At 44.9% G+C, this 22886-nt stretch overlaps 1 protein-coding gene and 1 long non-coding RNA gene across 2 annotated transcripts in view; one reads left to right on the top strand and one right to left on the bottom strand.

The window, feature by feature from the left end:
• RNF2 (ring finger protein 2) overlaps positions 1–6140 on the bottom strand; it is a 15651-nt gene extending 9511 nt beyond the window's left edge. The window contains exon 1 of the mRNA XM_005487039.4: positions 5662–6140. The gene's annotated coding sequence lies outside the window, so the exon portion shown is untranslated. The remainder of the gene's footprint in view (positions 1–5661) is intronic.
• LOC113459291 (uncharacterized) lies at positions 4637–22886 on the top strand. Its single transcript, XR_003380415.2, has 3 exons — positions 4637–5346; positions 7507–7615; positions 22005–22886. It is a non-coding gene; the product is annotated as an uncharacterized LOC113459291 (long non-coding RNA).

Below are 22886 nucleotides of genomic sequence, written 5' to 3'. Positions count from 1 at the left end.
CAGGGGATGCCATCAGGGATCCCTCACAACCTGGATTATGCTCCAAAATGCTTTGCAGGGCTGTTTCAGCCCAGACAAAGGCTAGAGAGCATCTGCAGTGTGGTTGTGTCAGCACACCTTGAGATCAGAGAAAGGCTGGAATGGTACCAAGCAGTTGGAGAGAGAACCCACAAACCCAGCTCAGGTGTGACCATAACCACACCACCCCCATTCAACTTTCTGTGATACTTCCATGAAAAAAAAAAAACACTTATGAGGAAAAAAATTGCATCAGGCTCTTTAAAAGAAAAGATTACACAATTTTTAGAGAGTATTAAAATCTTAGAAATAACTGATTTCTGTTCCAAGTTGTAAAAGGTAAATATTTGGACTTAAAACAGTAAGACAGTCAGACCTCTATTCAGTGTGCCAAATTCAACAGCACCTTCAACCATTTCTGGGTTTTCTTCCTCAGGATTAATTTCTTTAAAAACAGGTATTCATAGTGCAGTTGCCTGGAAATTTAAAAGGTTTAGAGCTTTAAGTTTTACTCTCTCTCACACTATGACTAGTATTGGGAACAGACTGCACGTTTTCACAGAGTACTCAATCATTCATTTCAAATGATTCAATTAAAGCATTCTGAAATTTAAGGTTTTTTCTGGTTTTATTTGTTGGCTTAGAGCTTGATTGGAAAAAAATCCACACAATCCGGAAGACACTATTTGAAGGAATTAACCTTCCCTGCACTTCCCTGGCAGTTCAGGTAGCTTTACATCCAGCTGTAATCCAGGACAACTGGTACTAGATTATAATCTAGTATGTTTAGTATTCACTCTGAAGTTGTGTGATGACATCTGACTGAGGGAAAAAATAATACTGGCATTTCTGAAACCTTGGAAGCACATGGTCTTTTACAGCTTCTTGGCTGTTATTTACTCTCCTAAGAAAGTGTTTTGCCTTTGAGGTATGGAATCTTCATGCACACAGCCACTCACAATTCCCTGGCCCTGAGATGGATCAATGCATGGAGCTGGGCAGCATTTCCAACCTGGCTGTCAAGCTGCTGCTCCTGGCCTGGAGACACTGGAGTGTGACCTCACACAAACCATCTGCTGTGCATCTGGACACCTCTGGAAGGGCTCCATGAATCCCATGCTGACAGAAGCATCCAAAGGGAGATAATCCCCCTGGTCTAGATGTCAAGGGCAACAGGGGAAAATAAAGTATCAAATCAAACTGATGATCAAACTCCAGGCTCTTTTATGAGCGTTGGGAACAGCCATGTACTTCTGGACATGACACAAAGATGTGACTGATTTTAGGTTGGTGCTTCTCTGTACATTTACAGCAGGAAAGTGTGGCAGCATTGAAGCACCCTGAGCCCAGGTACATCCCTCCTGTGGAGCTGAAGCTCAAATTTTAGTTTATTCTAACAAGGTCTGTACTCTGTATGGATCTGGCCTCTTCACACCACCTCCCAGATCACTCCATTCCTGTAAATAACCTTCAGACCTCAGTGTCAGCTCCTCATTCCCAGTTCTGTATCCTACCTTCTGAGACATCTCCTCAGCTAAAAAAACTGGAATACATAAAAAAAACCATGACATTTCCAGAGAACTATCTATATCATCAGTTGCCTTTAACGTGTCCAGAATTCACCTGCTCAAACTCATCACATGTCAAACCCAAGCTATTCCTAAATTACAAAGCCTAGACTTTTTTTTTTTTTAAAATCTTAAAGGATTAATTTGAAAACTTTTCAGGTTTTGGTACACACACACACACGTGCACACAAAAGCAAACATTGCCCACTGTCCTAATGCATCAGGCAGTAAGATTATTTTAATGATTAGAGCTCAAATCCTGGAACTTAGCCTTTCACATCACCTATATCTCATCCAAAGTAGTATGAAAATATGTTACAACATTAATGTCTTCTGCCAGGAGTAGAAACGAAACCCAAAACTGCTACAGGACCAGCAACTTTTCACTATTCCTGTGGGTCAATAGATCAGGCAAACATTTGACCTCAAATGTGCCAAAGACTTTAGCCAAGAATTAATATAAAAAGGAAAACAGCCAATACCAAGCTATAATTTAGCCCTGTGAAGCAACAATCTTAAGCAGAACTCTGGGGGAGTGAGCAGAATTGTGATTTTATCTGCTGCTTATTAGATTTTATGCCAAGGTTTTCATATTATCAAGCATGGTACTGCATAGTATGTGTGTGACTACCCAGGTGAATTTCAAAAATAAAGTCCTTTATCTCTTAAATTAACATTAGACTTCAGAATTAATCGCCAGCTGAGAAGGAGAAAAGCCAAAGTTCCTTTCTAAAATTCATTTCAGTGCTGTATCAGATCAGAACAGGAGGGATAAAGGACTGAAAACTTTTGGGAGCAAACAAAAGTAAAGCTTCAAACTCCACAAAAGTTGAATCCGTGACAGCAGCTAAAATGTACAAACAATTCATAATATGTGTTGCCTTAGGATATTTTTAATGAGATTTAGTTTTTAATTTTTCCTTGCCCTGCTCTGCTGGCACATTTTTTTGAGGCTAAACCACTCTCTTGTTGTGTCCTTGAAGTAACAGCTGCCAAAAGCAAGATCTGAGCACTCTAACCACTAAGGTGAAGTTTAATAATTTCAGTACCTCTGCTGTGGCCTTTAAATTTTCTGTACATTTTAACAAAAATTCTATGAATATCCATGCACTACAATTCAGAATCTTCTGCATCTTCATAAATACTGTGGTTCTGCCAGAGGTATGTGCAGGATTCCAGGTTCCTTCCAAGAGCTATGTTAGAGAGCCATAAGGATTGCTCTCCCACTTGGCAGTGAAGCCACAACAACGGCAACAGAATTTTCTTGATGAGAACAAAAAGACAGCTTGGTTATTAATAAACAGAAAATAAACTCCCCCACAACACTTGAGAGACAAAAAGACTCAAGCAATTCTATGTCTGATTGACTTAATAGCTGCAATAAATATCTAAAAGCAAAACAGTGAATTTGGCAAGCAGGCAGCTCTCACCTAAAGCGGGGCAACAGCAAAGAACAATTTCTGCTTCAAGGACTCCCCCACAAGTAAGACTGTCCATTTTGTGAACAGTACTACAGGAGCAACACTTAATACAATTTAAACCAACACTTACACAAAACAGTGCAAGGTTATTCCCAAGAGGTGAAGAGTAAAGAATGATTAGGTTTTAATTAGTTAGCAGAGCACTACTGCTAACTCCCCGCTGTCTGCAAGAGAGCTCCAGGATCCACAAGTGGGGGGAAAGCAGACAGAGGTAATTCCTAAAATATTTCTCCACTGCAACAAGTCTAAACAGCTACACAATATCAAATGTTGCTCATTCCTTCGAAAATTAAGAATTTAAGGTCAGCTCTGACAGCCAGTCATTTGAATCAACAGAAAACCAAGCAGAAGCAAGCTGAGGCTCAACAGCATCTCTTCACCAATCTCTTTACTCTCTGTCTGCATCATTATTAAACTGCTGACCTATTCAGAAAAAAAACAGGTAAAAGGTATTTAAGGAAAAAAAAAAAAAGTGGAAGAAATTCCTTTACTCCAATGCTTCTTTCATGCATGTTCCTGGAGCTGGTGCTTCAGTAAGAGGAGATTCAGTGCTCCTAAGAAAAATACAACTGAGCAGTCGCAGACCAGAGTCTCATTTTTAAAGCTCATTTTCCCCCCCCCATTACTTTTTTTTTTTTTGTAAGCAAGGGAAAGAGTTAAAAGAAAGATGAAGAAATTCACTTAGCCCAATGTCTATTTCACATATAAGACTGATGGCTTTCCTATAGCCTGTATTTCTATCACCCAAGATGCCCAACCAAGTCTTTATACTCAACCCATTACCACTCATCACTCCTAAAACACAAAGCATCATTGACCAAGGGAAACCCATGCAATTTATTTTGCTGGCACCTGCATATTATTTCACCTCTAAGACGTGACAGAAAGTGCTTTTCTTGGCAGCTGCAGCAAGGCTGGTACTTCAAAGCTTTGAAGCCAAAGGCCAACAATTTTAGCCACTGAAGAAGTGAAAAAATACCTCCAATGTCTGTGTCTCTCTATTATCATAAATTTGAATGCAGACAACAATATTATTAAACACTGTGAGTAACAATTCATGAGGACTCTTGATTTGTCTGTCATTGCTGAAAGGCACTGTCACAGTCACACCCAGCCACAAACTTGTACCTGACACTGCAGCTCATGCTGGCCAGCAAAAATTCCTCCCACCTCTAATAAAGCTAATCCTTCCAACAAATATTTTTAATTCCAAATGTACTGCTTATCCACATCCACTGCTATCACAGTCAGCGCCTCTGTCTTCGCTGACAGCTGAATGTCAGCTCTGAGCTTGACATGATGTATAAGGAAGTCAAATTATCTCATTACACAAGTTTTTAATGGAAACACAGATGAATACAAATCAGAGCACCTCTGCAGGGAACTCCTATGGCAAATCGAGTCTTTGTCACTGAATGAATGACATTCGACGAAAGAATTCTCCCCAAGCAATAATAATTTCACCTGCACACCAGTCACAGTTTTTCAGACGCAAGCAATTCCCTTTAATCCTTAAAAGCCCATGTGCAGGGCACAGTTATCACACAGATAACTACTACCAAACAGGGACGGATTACGAATTATCGTACTGGAAATCATCTTTCTCTACTAGCTGTCCTCTGCATTTCTGTAGAATTAGGCACTTGATCCAATTATTTTCCATAGAAGAGGACCTGAAAAACAAACAGCTTACAAAAATCCCGAGAAGAATATTGCTCAGTGCTCGCTTCATAGACAGACGGTGCCATAGGGTTGGTGTAAGGAAGGCGAGCGATCCAGAAGAGCTCCTGCAGAATGCAAAACTTGGCAAGAAGCAAGCGCTAAATTCGTACGGGAAGCAGCGGGAGCGATGTGGAGGGAGGAGACACATCCTCGGCTCCCGGCACAGCGTCCTGCTGCACCTGCTGCCCTGTGGGAAGCGACATTTTCCCGGAGGCAGCGGGGTGGCTCCCAGCCCCAGTTTGTGAGCATCACGCCCCGCCAGCACCGCTCGGCACGGGCTGCGGGACAGACAAAAGACCGGCAAGGCCGAGCTATAAATCACACCCAGAATCGCAGCGCTCAGGGGCGCGATGTGCAGAGCCAGGGGAGCGGCGCGGGGCTGTGTCCGTGAGCTGTCCCCGGCCGGGGATGGCAGCGGCGGTGCCGGCTGCTGCTGCTGCGCTACTGCGGCTGCGATGGAGCCCCGTTCTGCCTCTGCCTGCAGCTCCCGGGCTGCACACATGCACCTCATATGCATCCCTACGTGCACGCACAGGGAGATAGCTGCGTGCATATAGGTATGTGTGTACATATGGATACCCCGGCTGCTTCGCGCTCGGCAGCCCCACGCTAGCCCGGGGGGCGGCTCGGTGCCCCGCTACCCTGCAGCACGGCCGGGCTGGGTGCAGTCAACGGGGGCTCCAAGCTGCCATCGGGCCGCTGGCCACGGCTCCTGTGGGACACCCCGACCCCCGCCCCGCCGGAATAGCCCGGCAGCTCCCCCGCCGCCTCCCCGCCCGGGGTCAGCCCCGCTCGGACACCGCGTCCCGGCACCCGCGGCTCCGCACCCGCCCCGGTCCCGCGGGGACAGAGAGCCCCGGCCCCGCACTCACCGCCCGCCGGTGCCGCCTCAGTCCGTGGCCGGCGGTGCTGCCGCAACCCCCGCAGCACAATATGGCGAGCGGCGGCTCCGCAATGGAGCTCGGGAAATAGAGGGGAGTTACATATTCATGGCCGGGGCTGGGCAGGGGGAGCGCGGACGGGGCCGCCGTGCCCGGGCCGCCCCGTGCCCTCCTCCGCCTCCTTCACGGCCGGGGCGCGGCGGCCGCTGCCGGGGTTCCTCGCTGCTTCCCCCGCCCTGCCCACACCTCCGGCCCCGCCGCCAGTGCTCTGTATCCTTTTCCCTTCCCTTTCGTTTCCCGTTCCCGGGATGCGGCACCGCGTCCTGCCGGGCTCCCTCCGCACCACTGCCCCTCTCCTTTGACCGCCCTCCCCGGCCAGGGGCGGCTGAGCTGCGCCAGGAGAGGCTCAGGTCTCACATCTGGAGGAATTCCTTCCCGGAAACGGGAATTAGACATTGGAGAGGGCTGGCTGCCCGGGAGGCGGTGCAGTCACTGTCCCTGGAGGTGTTTAAGGACAGGCTGGCTGTGGCACTTGTCCCACGGCCTGGTTGACAGGGTGGCGTTGGGCATAGGTTGCCCTCGATGGTGCCAGCGGTGTTTTCCAGCCCCGGTGCCTCTGTGGTTCCCTCAGCCAGCCCCGGGGCCGGAGGGCGGGCGGGTGGCGGTGCCGGGCCGCAGCGGGGCCGGCCCGAGCTGCCCCCGCTGTCCCCGGGGAGCCGGGTGAGCCTGCGGGCCGCAGGAATGGGGCGATTGCCGCCTCATTGCCGGCTCCGCCACAGCGCTGCCCCGGGGATGAATGCACGGCCTCTGCTGGCCGTGCTGCCGGAGCTCCGGGGCGCTCGGACACCGCTCCCCGAGGGACGTGCCGGGAGCACCAAGGCGGAGGGAAGCGCTGAGCCCGGGCAGGGAGGTACCGAGCCCAGCGCCATCCCCGCAGCCTTCAGACCAGGGACAGAAGCTGAAGCGGGACTTGCGGCCTTTCTGTTCACGATACACCTTCAGGTGTTCTCCAGCATCTCCTCTCTGCGGTCCTGACCTGAAATAAACGTTTGTCTTCCCGTGTCTGCGTTTTAACGTTTGGTAAATTAAAATTGGTTTTATGAGCTGTGGGTCTTCAGGGGTGCCTTCACTGGTCTTGGCATTAACTGCTTTATAGAGATAGCAAGGCAGCGCACTTAGTGTAATTAAATCTGGTGTGAGTAAAAAGTGAACAGAGATCAGACGTGAGTTTGAATTAATACTTCAGTCTTTAATCATGCAGCAATATAATTAAGATTATTCGATATGGAGTATTTAAGGCAATTCAGTATGAAGTGTTGTAAGTTCCTAGAGTGTTATAGTTAGTGTTCTCATCATTAGAATATTTTATAAGTCGTGGTTTGGACCTTCACCTCTTCTTGCAAAACATCACATATTTTTGAGACATTCTAGCCTAAGCCAGATTATTCCTAAGTAACTTTTTATGGAATAATTACTTTTTATGGAGTAGTTTTTTATGGGGTGCACTCCCTCACACCCCTTATGACCTATACTGCAGCCTATATAATTGATCCTTACAAGACATTGATAAGTCAGTCAGGGGTAACGTCTCTGTTTTCTAAGAGTGATCAAATGTCTCAGATAAATCCCAGAGGGAGTCAGCTGTGGACATGATTGAACAGTCCTTGCTCTTGATTTGGTTTCTTAAAGAATTATTATCCTGAAGTGGGTTATGTTGAGCTCTTTCAGTGTTAAAACTCAAAGCTGATACAGAATGGAATAAGAGATTCTGATACATTCCTCTCCTTAGAATGACACTAGTCAGAACTAATGACTGAAATTTTCCTCAAATTTCAGATATTCAGCAGTGCCAAGGAGAGGAAAATGTTGTCTGGCAAGTTATTGTGGTACCAGGAGCGCCCTTTGGTAAAAATTGCTTCTCTTGTTAATTGCCTGCAGCACTGAGGTGAGTGAAGAAGTACTGATACTAATGTACCGCTGCTAGTAAAATTTATTCTATGTGAGAAAAGCTTAATGCTGTGAAAATAAGATTTGCAAAATGAGAGCATGCAGTTGTCAGGAAGGCAGATCTCCAAAAGCAGATGGAGTGCAAGTGTTGGAATCACAGAATCCCAGAAGGGTTTGGGTTGGAAGGGACCTAAAATTCATCTCGTTCCAACCCCCTGCCATGGGCAGGGGCACCTTCCACCAGCCCAGGGTGCTCCAAGCCCTGTCCAGCCTGGCCTTGGACACTGCCAGGGATCCAGGAGCAGCCACAGTTTCTCTGGGCACCCTGTGCCAGGGCCTCCCCACCCTCACAAGAAGAAATCTGGTAAAGTGCAAAACTATATACTGGCATGTAAATTAACAAGCTGTAAATATTTCTGGGAACCTTTTGCTGAAAGAGACACATAAAGAAATTCAACACATTTACGCTGTGCTAATGATGTCCAGCTCTGTATTTCTAGGAATATTTGCTTGATTCTGTTTTATATTTCCTGTATGATTTCATAGTGGCACCATGGATCTCCTCTGCAATGTGGTGCTCTTGCTGCTTTTAAGGATGTGAGAAAAGGCTGCCAAGTACTTTCCAAGTGCAGGCTGTCCTCCTGCCAAGCCATCAGCATCAGGGTTTGTGCTCAGGGCAGCTGTGGTTCAGATGCAGAGCTGTGCTCCCCACCAGGAGCCCTGATGGCACAGGGACACTGCTGCCACGCCCAGGGGATTGGGGACCATGTCCCTCATGCTCTGCACTCCCTAGATCATACCCAGATACTGTGTCCCGTTTGGGGCTCTCCCTGCTGGAAAGGCATTGACAGGCTGGAGGAAGGGAAGGGAAGGCAGGCCCCCAGGATGGCTGGGGCTGGAGAAGTTCCCCTGGGAGGAAAGGCCATGGGAGCAGGGCTTGCTCAGCCTGGGGCAGGCAGGGCTTTGGGGACCTACACATCCAGCCTTCCTGTGAGGTTACTGAGCCAAGGTCAGGGGTGACAAGAAGCCAAAACAAGGTGTTCTAGATGAATACAGGGAAAATCTGTTCCCCATGAGGACACTCAACAGCAGCACAGTTGCCCAGCCAAGTTGTGCCATCTCCATCCTGGGAGGTTTTCCAAATGCAGGCAGTTCAGGCCCTGAGTGACCCCAGAGCTGACCGGCCCTGGGCTGAAGCTTGGACAGGGACTTCTGAGGACCCCTCCAGCCAAGATATTCCATCATCCTGTGATTCTGCACTTGGTTGCAAGACAAGAAAGCCTGGGAAGATGGATAATATTGTATTTCAATACAACACAATGCTCTGTTTTGGGAGCATTTTTGTTCTCTGCAGCAGGTAGCAAAACCATGCAGCATGAGAGCTGAGAGAGGTTTCATCAGCTCCTGCTTTCCACTGTTCCTCCTGTAAAGGAAACAATTCTTCTGCTCCTTGCAGCAGGAAAATAATAGTAAAGAAAATTACTCCAGTCAAGTGAGACATGTTGTTTCCATGTCATCCTTTCAGGTAAAATATTTATTACCTGTTAAAGTGATTGAAGGTCACCTGTTCATTTCCTTTCAGAAACCAGCATAGAGAGGGAAGGAAAAGAAAATACTCATGTTGTAAAAATCTGGAGGGAGAGAACTGTAAATAGGAGGCAAAAGATGGGGAAAATCAGGAGAAAATGTCCATGTTGGTGCATTACTCCACTGTAACATTACAGTACATTATAGTAAAGCAAGATAAGGGTATAAATAAATTATAGCAAAGGAAAACTAAATGGGCATTGGCAGGATGAGGTAAGGTCTGCCCTAGCAGTAGTAAAATAATCCTTTTCCCATGCCAGACAGAGCAGGAGGGATTTCTGAGGCATTTACCCTTTGTGCAGGGTACAAACTGTGTGCAGAGCAGCTTTGCTCAGGATCAACTCAAGTACAGTGGGGCAGGAGGAAAAGGCACTGAGGTTCTGAATCAACTCTGGCTCAGGACCAATGGCTTTGCTACAGTTTAAGATTTAGATTCTTTAAAAATAAAGCAGAGCAAGCAAGCTGTGTGATCTTTCATGAAAAATATTTGATGTTTTGAATGGGAAATTAGCCAAGATTGCTCAGCACAGATTGGTACTGTGTGGTAACTGTGATGTACCTCTTCCTCCTGCCAGAGCTATAGCAGGTTGGTCAGAATGTCCAATGGCAGTCAAGGGGAAAAGCCCTTTTCTGGATCATAAGAGACCTGCAAGATAATACCCCAGTGATATATCTGCAGAACTTTGCAGATTGTGGCTTTATTTTGAGGCTTGTAGACAAAATAAGTGAGAGGGAGAGAGCTGGGGCCGATTAACAACTCACAGAGGTAACTTGAATAAAGGTAAATGGTAACAGAATCCATGTTGTTCAAGGATCAAGATGTACAAATTAGGGATTCTAATAGCTGTATTCCTCTGGAAAAGAAGCTTGGCATGAGACATTACGGACTCTTCAGTATTCAGGCCCTGCCATTATTAAGTATTTGCTTTCAAAAAAGTAATTTAAAATCAGTATTTTGTAGCCAGCATTTGACACTAGAGGAAAAGATACTGCTAAAAACAGCAGCTGGTAAATCCAGAATGAGCTACGAGTGGAAGAGATAGGAGCAGGTAGTAAAAGAGTGGATCTCATTTAGGAAGGGTTAAAGACTTATTTTTTCCCCTCCAGTGTATCCCAAAAATTTCAACGTACTTGATCCCAGCAGAGCTTTAGTGGAGAAATGCACTGCTCAGGCAGTGAGCAAGCAGGGAGCAACAAATCTTCCACCTTTGATGGGAACAGTGCCAGGCAAAGTTCTTTGACGCAAATAGGGAAATAAATACCTCAAATATCTCAACTCTAAACTTGTGATATAAAAAAACAGAAGGATGATGATGATAATAATAATCCCACAACCACAGCTGGGGAACAACAGCAGGACACTGCTATCAGTGACTGGCAGTAATTCAGAAGTGTTTTCATAGCAGCATTCAACTGCAGGGTTCAGAAAGTGATTGTATCAGCAAAATAAAAACAGAAGTCAAAACTGGCCAAGAATTGGAGGAGTAGCTGCAAGATACTATTTATTATCTGTTTCATAAAGTGAAGTTTCAGGCAGTGATCAAAGGGTTTTGCCAGTTCAATAAATGAAGGATAGTTCCAAGTAGCACATCCTCAAATCACAGAAATGGCTATGCAACTGAAAAAGCATCTGAAATTCACATTCTTCAACAGTCATGAGGCAAAACCCCAAACTCACTTAGACTGAAAAAAAACATGTTTACAAAATCTGTAGCCTTAGGGCTTACCTCAGAAATTCACTATATTTTCAGAGTATGGTTCTTTGAGAAGATATATTACATCTCCTTAGCTTTGGAAATGTCTCCAAGGCACATTAAGACATTTGACTGAAATAGAAGAGGTGGATAATTAGTGGCATCATTTGTAAACATATGCTTAATTAGGCTTTTGGAGAGGGGTAGCATGCATTTAATGCCTGGTATTAATTCTGCATTTGATATTTACAATAGTGTATTTAACAGCTGTAGGATGACAGAGCATGTAATCACTTAATCAGATAATTAGCTTATTACAAATATTTTCATTTGTCGAGATTTTTATTTTAGGCTTTACCTATATATCCCTTTAATGCAGCAAGAGAATTAATTGCACTCATCTAAAACTTGTTGTTCAGCCACTACAAAACACAGGTGGGACTTCCCAGCCATGAAATATGGGCAGCTTGTTCCACAGGGTGGGAGCAGCACACTGAGCACGGGGCTGCCTTCTCCCTGAGGGGTGCTGTGTGTATGGTCTGTCCCTTGTAGCCAGTGCATATTCCAAATTCAGTCTGCAAAAGATAAGCTCATTTCTTCTATTCCCAGAAATCCAGGGGCCTGAGGTAAAGGCCAAGGAGTGGGATCTCATTATAAGTAACTTGGGGAGAGCAAGAAAATGTTCTTTCTGTGCTCTGCAAAGGGGGCAGTGAGTAAAACAGAACCCAACTTTGATATCAAACTGGTTTTCCTTGTAACTTTGTTTACTACTTTTATTATTGTAAGTGGATTGAAGGGAAAGAAATCTTGTTTTTTACCTTGCTTCCTTAGAAGATTTTGCACATCCTTTCAGAGGGGTTTAAGTAGTGTCAGGGTAAAGAAAGCAGAATGTTCCAGCTCTGGTCCCTAGCAGAGGTGGTTTGAACTGAAATAGGGACATGATTAAACCCTGCTTACAACTTTTTAATCTGTCATTCAGCAAACAACATCCTGCTCTCTGCAGTAAGGAAACAAGGGTGTTTAAAGCCTGCCAAATGAAGGGAAGTTCTGTATACGATGTTTGGAAATAGTTTTTAAAGAAATAACTACATAGAAAGTGTTGCAAAGATGAAGTCAAAGATTTATGAGGCATATAGGGTGTTTGTGGGATGAACTACAGGCTGAGACTAACCCACAGTAAAGCTGTTTCTTGGACTGATGAACTTTTCATTGAGGTGAAAAGAATGTGCTGTGCCCTGGAAAACAAATTTAGCACTGTTTTGCTGTTCTCATCCTAGGGCTGTGGGCAATATTTTAAATATGTGCAATATTTTAGGTATGTGACATAAGACAGTACGGGAACAGGGTTAGAAACAGGAGAATATTGGGATGGAGAAGCAATACCTGCACACAACTTCTAGGGACCCAAACAGGAGCTGGAGGCTGTAGATGGAAACAGTGCCACTGAGTGTTTCTGTATTGAGGCCTGACATGTAGATGATTAATACATCTACTGATCGCTAATTAGGTGCAATTAACAGCCTGTACACAACAGCCGCCTGGCTGATATTTAAGATAATTATCTGGTGCCCTCTAGTGGAGCACGAGACAGATATAATCAGACTTTTTTTTTTCCTTGAAAAGACAGATTTATTTTTCTTCCAGCGAATGGCCCAGCCAAGAACCTTTGCTGAAATCATCGAAGGCTTGTGCTTGCACTCAAAATCATGCAAAAGGTAAATAAGTCTGAGGATCTTTACAGTAGTGACCAAAATTTAAAAAGCAGTGACCAAAAGTATATTTTTAAAGAGACAAGGATAAGGAGAAGGCAAAAAGGCCAGAGGGCAGGAGGATTAAAAAAAAGGGGAAAAAATACTGAGAAAAAAATCAGGATATGTTTTAATGATTTTTGGCTTAAGCATCTACTACAGGAAATGAATGACTATTCCTTCGCTATTTGATATCTTATTTTGGAAGATTTCCTGTAGCTCAGACTTACCTTGTTTTGTAACTGAGCAAAGCCTGCAATCCTCAACCCAACTGTTTGAGTGGAGGAGCTCAGGGGATGATTGTGCCACACTGTCCAGAGGCTGCTTAAATTGTGCAAGGCTGTCCCTGAGCTGTGTGTTTCAAATATAGCTTAGGGAGGTTTGCTTTTAACTCATCTGGTTTTTCCATTACTTGAACTTCAGCGGTGACCTCAAGAAAGGCTGGAAAATAGGTGTTTGCCAGCTGGGTCCTCACTCCAAACCCACATGTGACTCACCAGAGCAGCTGTGCCCATTTCTTCAGAACACAGCTCTGCTCTCCAAATGCTGGGAGTTCCTGACTTTCTGCTCCAGCCTGGACAGCCCTTGGCTTCTGTAGATCTGAGATCTGATTTATTTAGGGTGCTGAAGCATACTGAACACACATTTCAGCCCAGCATATTAGGTAGGACTTTGCATTTGGAGCTTCTTTCCAAGATCACAGTTGCCACTCTTATGAATTAGGGATCTGCAGTGAACTTGGTAGGTACTAGGGACAGGCATTATATTAGGGTAGAAGTCTAAAAAATAAATAATTTCTCTTTTTGGGTTCTCCTTCCACTCTTTGATTATTTTCAGGCCAAGGGATGCAAAAGTGAGATTGTGGCTGTATGTTGTTACTTGCTTCTAAAGTCTCTGGTTCTGCTATTTGGCAAATTTCTGCCTTCTAAACAGCAGCAAGAACACATTTTGGAGAAATACAACTTACACCTATTTTCTGTAGCTTCACACATCTGGTTCAGATTTGCAGCAGGAGGAGAAATGAGATGTGCAATGCTGGTCTATGGACACAGCAGATGTCCATATATCAGCACACACATACACACTCTGAATAAAGAAGATGTAACCTTTTGGGATTCACTGCAATGAGGCACAGGGGTAGTGAGAAGTACAGAACCATCTGTAATAATGGTTTCCACAGCACTTGTACAGAACCTGGATTTGTGAAGTCCTAATTCTCCCCAGGTTCTATAATGAGGAGAGCTTTGTTGCTGAGTGTCTCTGCACAGTAAGACAAAGAAAGCTGTTCAGGTCTTATTTCTACACTGTTTTTTGTTCCTCAGAAGAAATCTGTCAGAATATGGATTTAGGAGTTAATGGCCTGGAAGTAAAATCCCACAGAACTGAGTGTCTATGTAAAAAGCTGTCAGAATTTACTGCAGTCTTTAAAGCCATTAGTGGAAAGGATAGAACATATTTCAGGTAAAGAGGGAAAGATGGAATAAGCCATTTTTTCTCCAGACAAAGAAAATTATGAGTATTAATGTGTGGTCATTTTAGATTTCTGGCAGGACCCCTCTCCCCACAATATTTGTCTTGTGTTAAAAATGGCAGCATTAATACATTCTGCTTCCATGAGCCCCTTCATGGTAGCTGATTGGAAAGATCAATAATGTGCCTCAGGTTGTGAGTCATTAGCAGCTTATTTTTCAGTGTTGATTATTACAATGTATGTGAGCCAGTGTGATCAAAGTTGATTATTTACAATACACAGCAGTGTGGTCTGTTGGAGCAGCACGTTTCCAAAGCTGTGGAAAGTGGTTTCAGAGAGAGCTGACAGATTACTACAATGTTTATCATTGTTACAGCCTCAGTGGGAGTCTGGTTTAATCTAATTAACATAACAGTGGGAGCACAATGACAATAAAAATTAGAAGCACTGAAGAACTCTATTATGTGGCTGGTGTGACTGGGAATGACAGACATTACAAAGAGTGCACAACAGGAGGATGTTAAAGGGTGACTACTGCTCAAAGAAACCTTTTTTTGTACTTGTGACATTAAGCTGAGGTTTATTTTTTTTTTCCTACACTGTCTGCTCTGAGCACCTCTCCAGGTGTTCTGCACTGCCTTCTCTGTTCTCTGAACTGGCTCAGCTGGCACAATAGCTCTGGTCAGAGAATCCCAGACTGGATTGGGTTGGAAGAGACCTTAAAGTTATCCCAGTCCCATCCCCTACCATGAGCAGGGACACCTCCCAGCAGCCCAGGTTGCTCCAAGCCCTGTCCAGCCTGGCCTTGGACACTGCCAGGGATCCAGGGGCAGCCACAGCTTCTCTGGGCACCCTGTGCTAGGACCTCAGCACCTCCTTGAAAAAAAAACTTTTAAATTCAATCTAAATGTCTTAGATTTTTCAGAAGCTAAAAAAAAAATAAAACCGGTTTTTTGGTGTTAATTTAGCAACAATAGAAAACACTACCTTGAAAAAACAAGTTAAACAAGCCTACTTCAAACTTTGGAAGCATGTTTGAAAGGAGTTCCAGGCATCTCTAGTGATAAGGTAAGGGGCAATGGGATGAAAGTGTCAATAGATACCAAAGCTTTGACTATCATAAAAAGGTAGGCATTTTTGGGAGCTTTGTTCCACACTTCTGTGTTCTTTAGAATCTGTTGTGTTCCAGGAACAGGTATGCTGATGTAAATCTCACAGAAGGCAGTTTCAATTCATGAAACCTGGTGGGTTCCTTTTCCCACTGCTTTCAGTGGTTGATTTTGCAGAAGTCTGGTGGGTTGGTGTGCATGGGGAAGGGAGACCTAAATCCACAAGTGGAGGAACAACTTTCACAAACTTCAGGCCTGGCACGTACCCTTGTCTTGAACATCTCCAGCAGGAACAGAGGAAAGAAAATAATCTGTGTCTGAACAAGTCAGGGATACAGAGCTGTTGGACCATGAAACTGTGGACTACACACCTGATTTCCCAAAGCAACCAAACCCAGATTTTTTATGTCCTTTCTTATGAAATAAATGACAGCAGTGCTGTGTAGCCATTGATCAGAGAAGACTCAAACAGGCCACCCTGCAGGAGGATTTGTCAAAGGCACCTACAGAACAGTGAGTATCTATGAAATTTTACAGAAAACAGGCATCTACTCCTCATCCCCAACCTATAATAAAAAGTCCTCTAAGACATATGCATCAAATAGCATAAATGTTGCAGCAGAGCATTGGCCAAAAGTCAAAGATCTCTCTGGTGTTCTCTAGGACATAATTTCTCTTCGTTTCTGGCAGTTTTTTAGTGATAAACTAGGAAAATATGATAAAGAGAAGTCTTGGAACAGAGAGTGGGGATGAGGAAGCCGTGTGAACAACTTGACAGAGTGTGAAAAAGACCAGAAGAAGGCAGGAAGCAGGAGAGAAAGTGGTTTGGTAATCAGCCCGTGAGAGGAGGAAGTGTTCAAGTATTGGAGCAACCTGACTCCAGCAGAAGGTGTCCCTGCCCGTGGTACAGGGTGGAATAAGATGATCCTAAAGGTCCCTCCCAACCCACACCAGTCTGGGATTCTATGATTTTAAGCTGAGGACACTTGGAAATTATTTGCTTTGTAAAGAAAACGAATCTCCTGGTATCTCTTTATTAGCAAAGCTAAGATTGCCTGGGAGCTTTCTGGAGTGTAGGGAGCGGCCACAAGCTGGGTATCTGGGTATGAAAACCAGGGAGGTGTGCGGGGTCAGGAGGGGCTTTTGTGTGGAAGGATTTTACCGGAGGAGGAAGAGAAAGAGGGAGAGGGATTCTGTCAACAGAACAGCTACAGAGGTGAACATGCAGGAGAGGGCGCCCGACAGCAAGGAGTAATTTCTGGTGTGAAAACACCTCATTAAAAAGGAGAGAACAGCTGGTTTAAAGGTTTGGTTGAGGTTATATTTTGCATAACCTCTGAGAGTCAGAGTGGCCAACTGAGCATCCGTGGTTTTGGTAGCTAGTGCATTCAACAGGAGTGAAAATCTGATTGCTGCCACTCGTGTCAGCAACTCCAGCCTTCAGTCAGTGAGGAGTTTAATCTTTGCAGTCCTCTCTAATTAGATGTGTGAGAGCACTGGGTAGGAAGTGTAGAGCTTCCTTTATTTCTCGTGTCACAGCACTACCTCAATCCCAGCCGTGGACACCAGCCTCCACAGTGAGCTGGTTCCTTGTTAAACCAGAAAATCCCCTTACAAAGCCTCCACATTGCTGCACTTGGTGTTGGTTGCCTGTGCTCCCAGAATGCTGGATGAGGTTTCAGCTTGGGCTGTGTTTGTTTTCAGGGCTGTAGCCATGCAAGGCTTCTGCAGACAGCACAAACATTCAGAAGCCTGGACACTGGAGCACTGTCAGGATCTACTACGTCCTTTTTCCATGGCAAATCCAGGATTTATGGGAGCTGCACTGAGTGGCAGCTACTTCTACCCATGCTCTCCTCAACAGAGTGTTCTTTCTTCCTAAGCACTTTCCCACCTGCTGCAGGTGCTCACTTGAGGCCAAGCTGCCACTGGGCTCTCTTTCAACTGAAAATTCAAACTCCAACCCTGTTTCACTGCTGGGAGAGCTCACTGGCAAGCAGAGCCCTGTGCCTCACCAGTGAGAAGGTCCATAGCCCCTCTTGGTGCCTCTCTGCACTGCTGCCTCTCCCACAGCTGCACTCCCAGCCCTGCCAAGTTGCTTCTGCTTATCCTCCTTTGCAGATATACCTCATACACACACAGCTGTGGTTGGGGCAGCTCATTCTAGTGACACTTGTCATCTGTGGCGACCACACTTGGGGCTGGTGCTTCGTGGGCTCCACCTGAAGAGCTGCATCCAGCTCTGGGAGCACAGCTCAGGGAAGATGTGGCCCTCTTGGAGCTGAGGAGGCCACAGAGATGCTCCCAGGCTGAAGCCCCTCAGACTGGGAGAGCTGGGGGAGTTCATCTGAAGAAAAGGAGGCTCTGGGGATACCTTAGAGCCCCTTCCAGTGCCTAAAGCGGCTCCAGGAGAGCTGGAGAGGGACTTGGAACAAGGGATGGAGGGGCAGGACACAGGGAATGGCTTCCCACTGCCAGAGGTCAGGGACAGATGGGATGTTGGGCAGAAATCCTCTCTATCCCTGGAAGTGTCCAAGGCCAGGCTGGAGAGGGCTGGGAGCAACCTGGGATAGTGGAAAGTGTCCCTGTCCATGGCACGGGTGGCACTGGATGGGCTCACCGCCCAAACCATCCCATGATTCTATGATTCCACACAAATTTCAGTTCATTTCTCCTTCTTTTCAGAGGATTTTCGCTTTGCACAAGGCAGAACTCTGGAAAGGCTCAAGTGAGTTCCCCAAGCTTTGTTATGGTGCATTGTTCTTGTCCATGGACTAACAATGCAGGCAGTGCCTTCAGCTGGGAGCCAGGAGCCAAGTGGAGAGCAGAGATAAAGAGAGGGAAGGAGGAGCAAGGGAGAGTTTGACCTCACAGCTTTTGTTTAAATTGCTGGTTCTTTTTCGTATTTCCTCTTGTTATTCTTTAGGTATTTGGGGAAAGAGAAGGGGACCAAAGCCAGACCATTATGTGTGCTTAGTCCATAATCGGCACTTTTTTATAATCTCTTTTTTTGTTTTTTTTTTTCCTTTATTTTATTGGTTGTTTAAATAGCTACAGAAATATACCAGAGAAATAGAGACTAGAATTTTGCAAGGTTTTAATTCTGGGCAGCGTGCCAAGTAAAAGGTAATTGTTGGCAAGGCTCCGAGGTTTGCTTTGCAGTGCTGCTTTCAGTCCACAGCAGGGATCCTTACAGCTCAATTATTCTGTAACACAAAATGCTCAGAAAGCTTCATTTTCAAATGGGCTGAGCAGCTGTTAGAGAACCTAACACCCCCAATTTCAGCCTCCTGCCCACTTCTGTGTTCTGGATCTCTGGTCCTTGACAGAGGAATGCAAGACCCCCAGTTCTATCCAGCAAGATGTGGTAAAAGCCAGGCTCAGGGTAGCTCAACTGCTGGTCATCCAGTGTGCCATCAGAAATGGAGCAAGGCCGCTGCTGCTTCTTCTGCTGGTTATTTACACAGGCAAGAGCTCATTTGTGCATCTGAACACATCAAGGGAAAACACATTAAGGCTAATACAAACAACTTGCCTCGAGGAGAAATTCTGTCTGGGTTTAAGTGGAAGAAAATCACTGTGAGAACAATTAAACATTGCACTGGGTTGCCAGGGAAGTGGTAAAATTTCCCTCACTGGAAATATTCAAGGTTTGGCTTGACAGAGCCCTGGACAGCCTAACACAAGGGTCCTGCTTCCAGCAGAAGTTTGGAGCAGATGGGCTCCAGAAGTCTCTTCCAAACTGGATTTTTCTGTGATCTATGATAATACTTTTAATCGTCATGTTTCAAAGTTGGGATAACAGAAGAATGCTGTTATTTTCTCTCATGTAAGGAAAATGAGGATTCCAGTGTCCACGGAAATACTGACTTTATTATGAAATAGAAAAGGAAGGAAAAGCAATAGTTGCATTTCACTTACAAACATTAGGGCAACTGACTGTGGTTAAAACCAGTCTGGTAAAGCTGAACAGAGTAGGTAACCAGGAGAACATAGATTTCTGCTAAACACCATAAAAAAAAAGCAATAAAATCATCTGTTTTGATCTGCAGAGAGAGGTTTTAATGCAGTAAATATGACAGTGTGTTCAGTACTGCACAGCAAAACAGCTGGGACTGTGATGGTGGATGTGTCTGAAAGCAAGCAAGTTTTTAAATCACTATTATGCTTTCCTATGACAGCCAAATAAGCACTGGCATTTAAAATGCTTGAAAAAAACCCGCAGAATTACTAGAGTAATTTGATAGAGTTTATCAACTCTATTGATTCTCAATAGTACTAGAGATGTGGTAGAGTTTATCAATTCTAAGTAGATCATTGCTACACAATCAAGGCCACTGCTGTTTCTTCTGTTGATTGTTTAGAGAGGCAAGAGTGAACCCAAGGCAGATACTGGGTTAGAAAAGCAGATTAATTGTTACCCAGGTTAACAACTGGAGAAACAACAGAGTGTAAGAAAATTACTAGTACACTAGTTAACTACATCTCCATCCTAAAGGATACTGAAAGACCTTGTGCCCAGGTTTTATCACACAAATAAGTCATAGTAATAATTAATTGGAAAGATTTTTGCTGTTCCCCCACGAGGATGTGCTGGTGCTGCAGAGGAGGTGAAGCCCTCCTGTCCAGGCACACTTTGGGTGAGTGCAGGTGAGCTGGAGAGGAGCAGGGGCTCACAGGATCCCAGGAATGGGGGGTCCTCACCCATGGATGGGATGGATCAGTGTGGGATTGCTGTCAGGCTGCTTGCTGGGTGGCTTTCCCAGCCCAGCAGCCTCGTGCTCTCAGCATCTACACTAAGTGAACAGAAAAACTTGTAAACACTTTGTGATCCATCTACTGTAAGTTTAAAACCTCAGAGGAATAAGTTTTTTATAAAATCATCTGGAACGAAAATGAAGCAGACAAGACAATCACTTCAGAGAGGGGGAAATACATCAAAAATCCAAACTATTCTGCTTTCCTTTGTGTGTCTCCTTTTGAACTTTTGCAGCCCCTTCAGTGTGCAGGATGGTTTAGCAAATCCCACTTTATTTGTTACACATGCCTCCCTGGATAGGGTCCTGAGGAGAAGCTCCTCCATGGAAAATGGAGACTTGGAACAGGAAAGCTGTGTTTAAACCCCATGCTTGGGCCTAAGGAATATACTTGGAATAAAAAGCAACCAAAACCATCTGTGGCCAGAAGAAGCAAATCCAGATGTGGTGGGGATTTAGCCCTCTCCTTCATTAATCATGTCTGCAGGATCATTCAGCTGCTGCAGCCTACGCCTGCTGGACTTTTGAGGGGTTGTTAATAATACAGGAACAGCAGCTCACTTGGGAAGAAAGGTTCAGTCACATCTTTGATAATCAAATGGAAGTAGAATTTTTTACTCTTCTAAGCAGAGTCACTATGATTTCCTTAGTTAAGCTGAGAAAATGACAGGTTTAATTTCTGGATTTGGCGTCTTGCCTCACTAAACTCTGTTCAGAGGCAGTGAGACGCCTCAGCCTTCCCTTCTGACCAGGCTGCCTCCTACAAAAACCTCCCTGTAAACTTATTCCTACCACTCAGGAAGGTTTTGGTCTTCCCAGGCAGGTGTGGCTGCCCACTTGAAGCAGTAAAGAACCCACTGGATCTCCACCAGATGGATTTTACTCTGGATTTTTTGCTGAGATCAGCAGATTGGGCAGTGTTTGCTGCTCTGCAGCCGTGGGAGCAGCGGGCAGTGGGCAGGGCACTGAGCTGTGCTTTATTCCCTGTTTCCTGAGCACCACCTCTGCTTTCACGTGAGGGAGCAAACCCATGGGTCTTGTTTGACAACGAGGGAACTCCAACAATGGATCTGTGAGGGCCTGTGCGTTAGTTGTTTTGACATGAATGTCCCAACTAATTAAATTACAGCCTCTAATGGCAGCCGAGCAGGAATGATCACCTCATTTGTCATTTAACAGATTTCATAACTAGTGACTAAGCAGAGAAGGGAATGGTGTTTGAATTTACCAAATACATGTTGTGCATTTAAAAAACAGGAAAGTTCAGTTCACCATGTATTTTATTTTAATTTACATATACACAAAACCATGCCATTTCTTGGCCAGTGGGGCAGGCAAATGGAGTGTGCCACAACTGGAGGTGATTCTTAACTCTAGGATTCCTTACTTTATAGGAAATAAATTCCAGAACCATATCTTCAGTTTCTGAGTTTTGCATCCCTGTTCAGGGTTTTTATTCCTGTCCCAGATGTTTATTCCTGTCCCTCAGTCCCATGGCATGTCCTCCATTTCCCTCCCTTACTGATTCCCAGGGATCCTGGGTTTGCTGCACCTCTTTCCTTTCCTGTTCTTCTACATCCAGCATTGCCCCCCAGCCTTCCAGAGGGAGACTCCAACTTCAAAGAGCCACAGGGCTGACATCAAAAGAACAAACAAGCTTGAAACAGTGCTCCCATCAGGTTCCTGACATGGCAATGACAGGGCCAGCAGCACTGCCCCAGGAAAGCTGGGGAGGGAAGGAGACAAGTCCAGGGGAACTTTTCACCACAGGGCTGAAAGAGAAATTGCTTCACATTAAGGTGAGGCAGAGTCTCTTGTTCTTGTGGGGTTACTGATTTGAGAGGATTTTTTCACTCCAGGTGTGCAGTGCTTTCCCCTCTCCACAGCTGCTGCCTGGAGCTGTACTTGGGACAATCTGTTTATTTGCAATAAATCAATTTTAGACTGTCTCAAAAAGCAGTCTTGACACGGCAGTTGGTAATGTGCCCTAAGTACTAACAGATTGTGTGTTTGGTTTTAAGGATGGATTTGCACGGGTTTGGTTGTACTCCATGAGAACTGGGAACCTGAGAGCCACTGAAGGGCCCTTGTGGACAGAAACCAAAAGAGCAGAGCTCTCTGCAGTGAGCACCACGAGCACTGTGCTCTGAGAAGGAATTCTAGGGGAGCAGCATTCTTTTGTGGGGCTGACCTGGTGTCTTAAAGGCCCAGCTGCTGGAATCCTCCCACCCCAGAACCTCAGGGGGCAGAAGAGAGAGAAGCCTCTCGTTGTCATTACTGGGAAGTTCTCATCCCACCACACTCTTGGACTACAAAGAAAAGAGAGGTTTTTTAACCTCGAGTTTTCTACCTTTCCACTCAAAAGTATTTAGTGTTTGAGGAAGAAGATGTTTGGATATTGAGGGTGGAAATGCTCAATTTGTAGCAATACTGGTATCTAGCTGAGCCCTGCTATGGGCTAGGGCTACGTTTGGGTGTATATAAATTTATTACATTTATAGATAACTACAGAACTCTGCCATGTCACCATGAATGCATTATCAGAACATTCTATTGCAGGAGTTTCAAAAACCTCTCAGATTATGTATCACATTCAATTCTGTGGGCAAAATTGACAGACCTAAACAATTTGCAACCAAGCAGGGTAGAATAATGAGTGTAATTTGTAATTTGTTTTTTTATGAGCACTGTTTTTCAATAAGTAGTCCAATGAATGTTGTTCACATGTTGAATTGAGCAAAACATAATTGGGAAGAAAATAAAGAGTGAGAAAGGCAACCAGCAAAGCCTCCTCCTGCTTTGAATTGTGCACTCAGCAGCTTGATTATATTTTGATCTACATAACCTTTGAAAGATAGAACTATAGATAAAATGATATAATTTTACCACCATTTGCTACTGAA

Source organism: Zonotrichia albicollis, chromosome 8 (assembly GCF_047830755.1).
Source record: "Zonotrichia albicollis isolate bZonAlb1 chromosome 8, bZonAlb1.hap1, whole genome shotgun sequence".
Lineage (NCBI taxonomy): Eukaryota > Metazoa > Chordata > Aves > Passeriformes > Passerellidae > Zonotrichia > Zonotrichia albicollis.
Note: the sequence above shows the minus strand (reverse complement) of the source record. Positions and strands in the feature narration are given on the sequence as shown.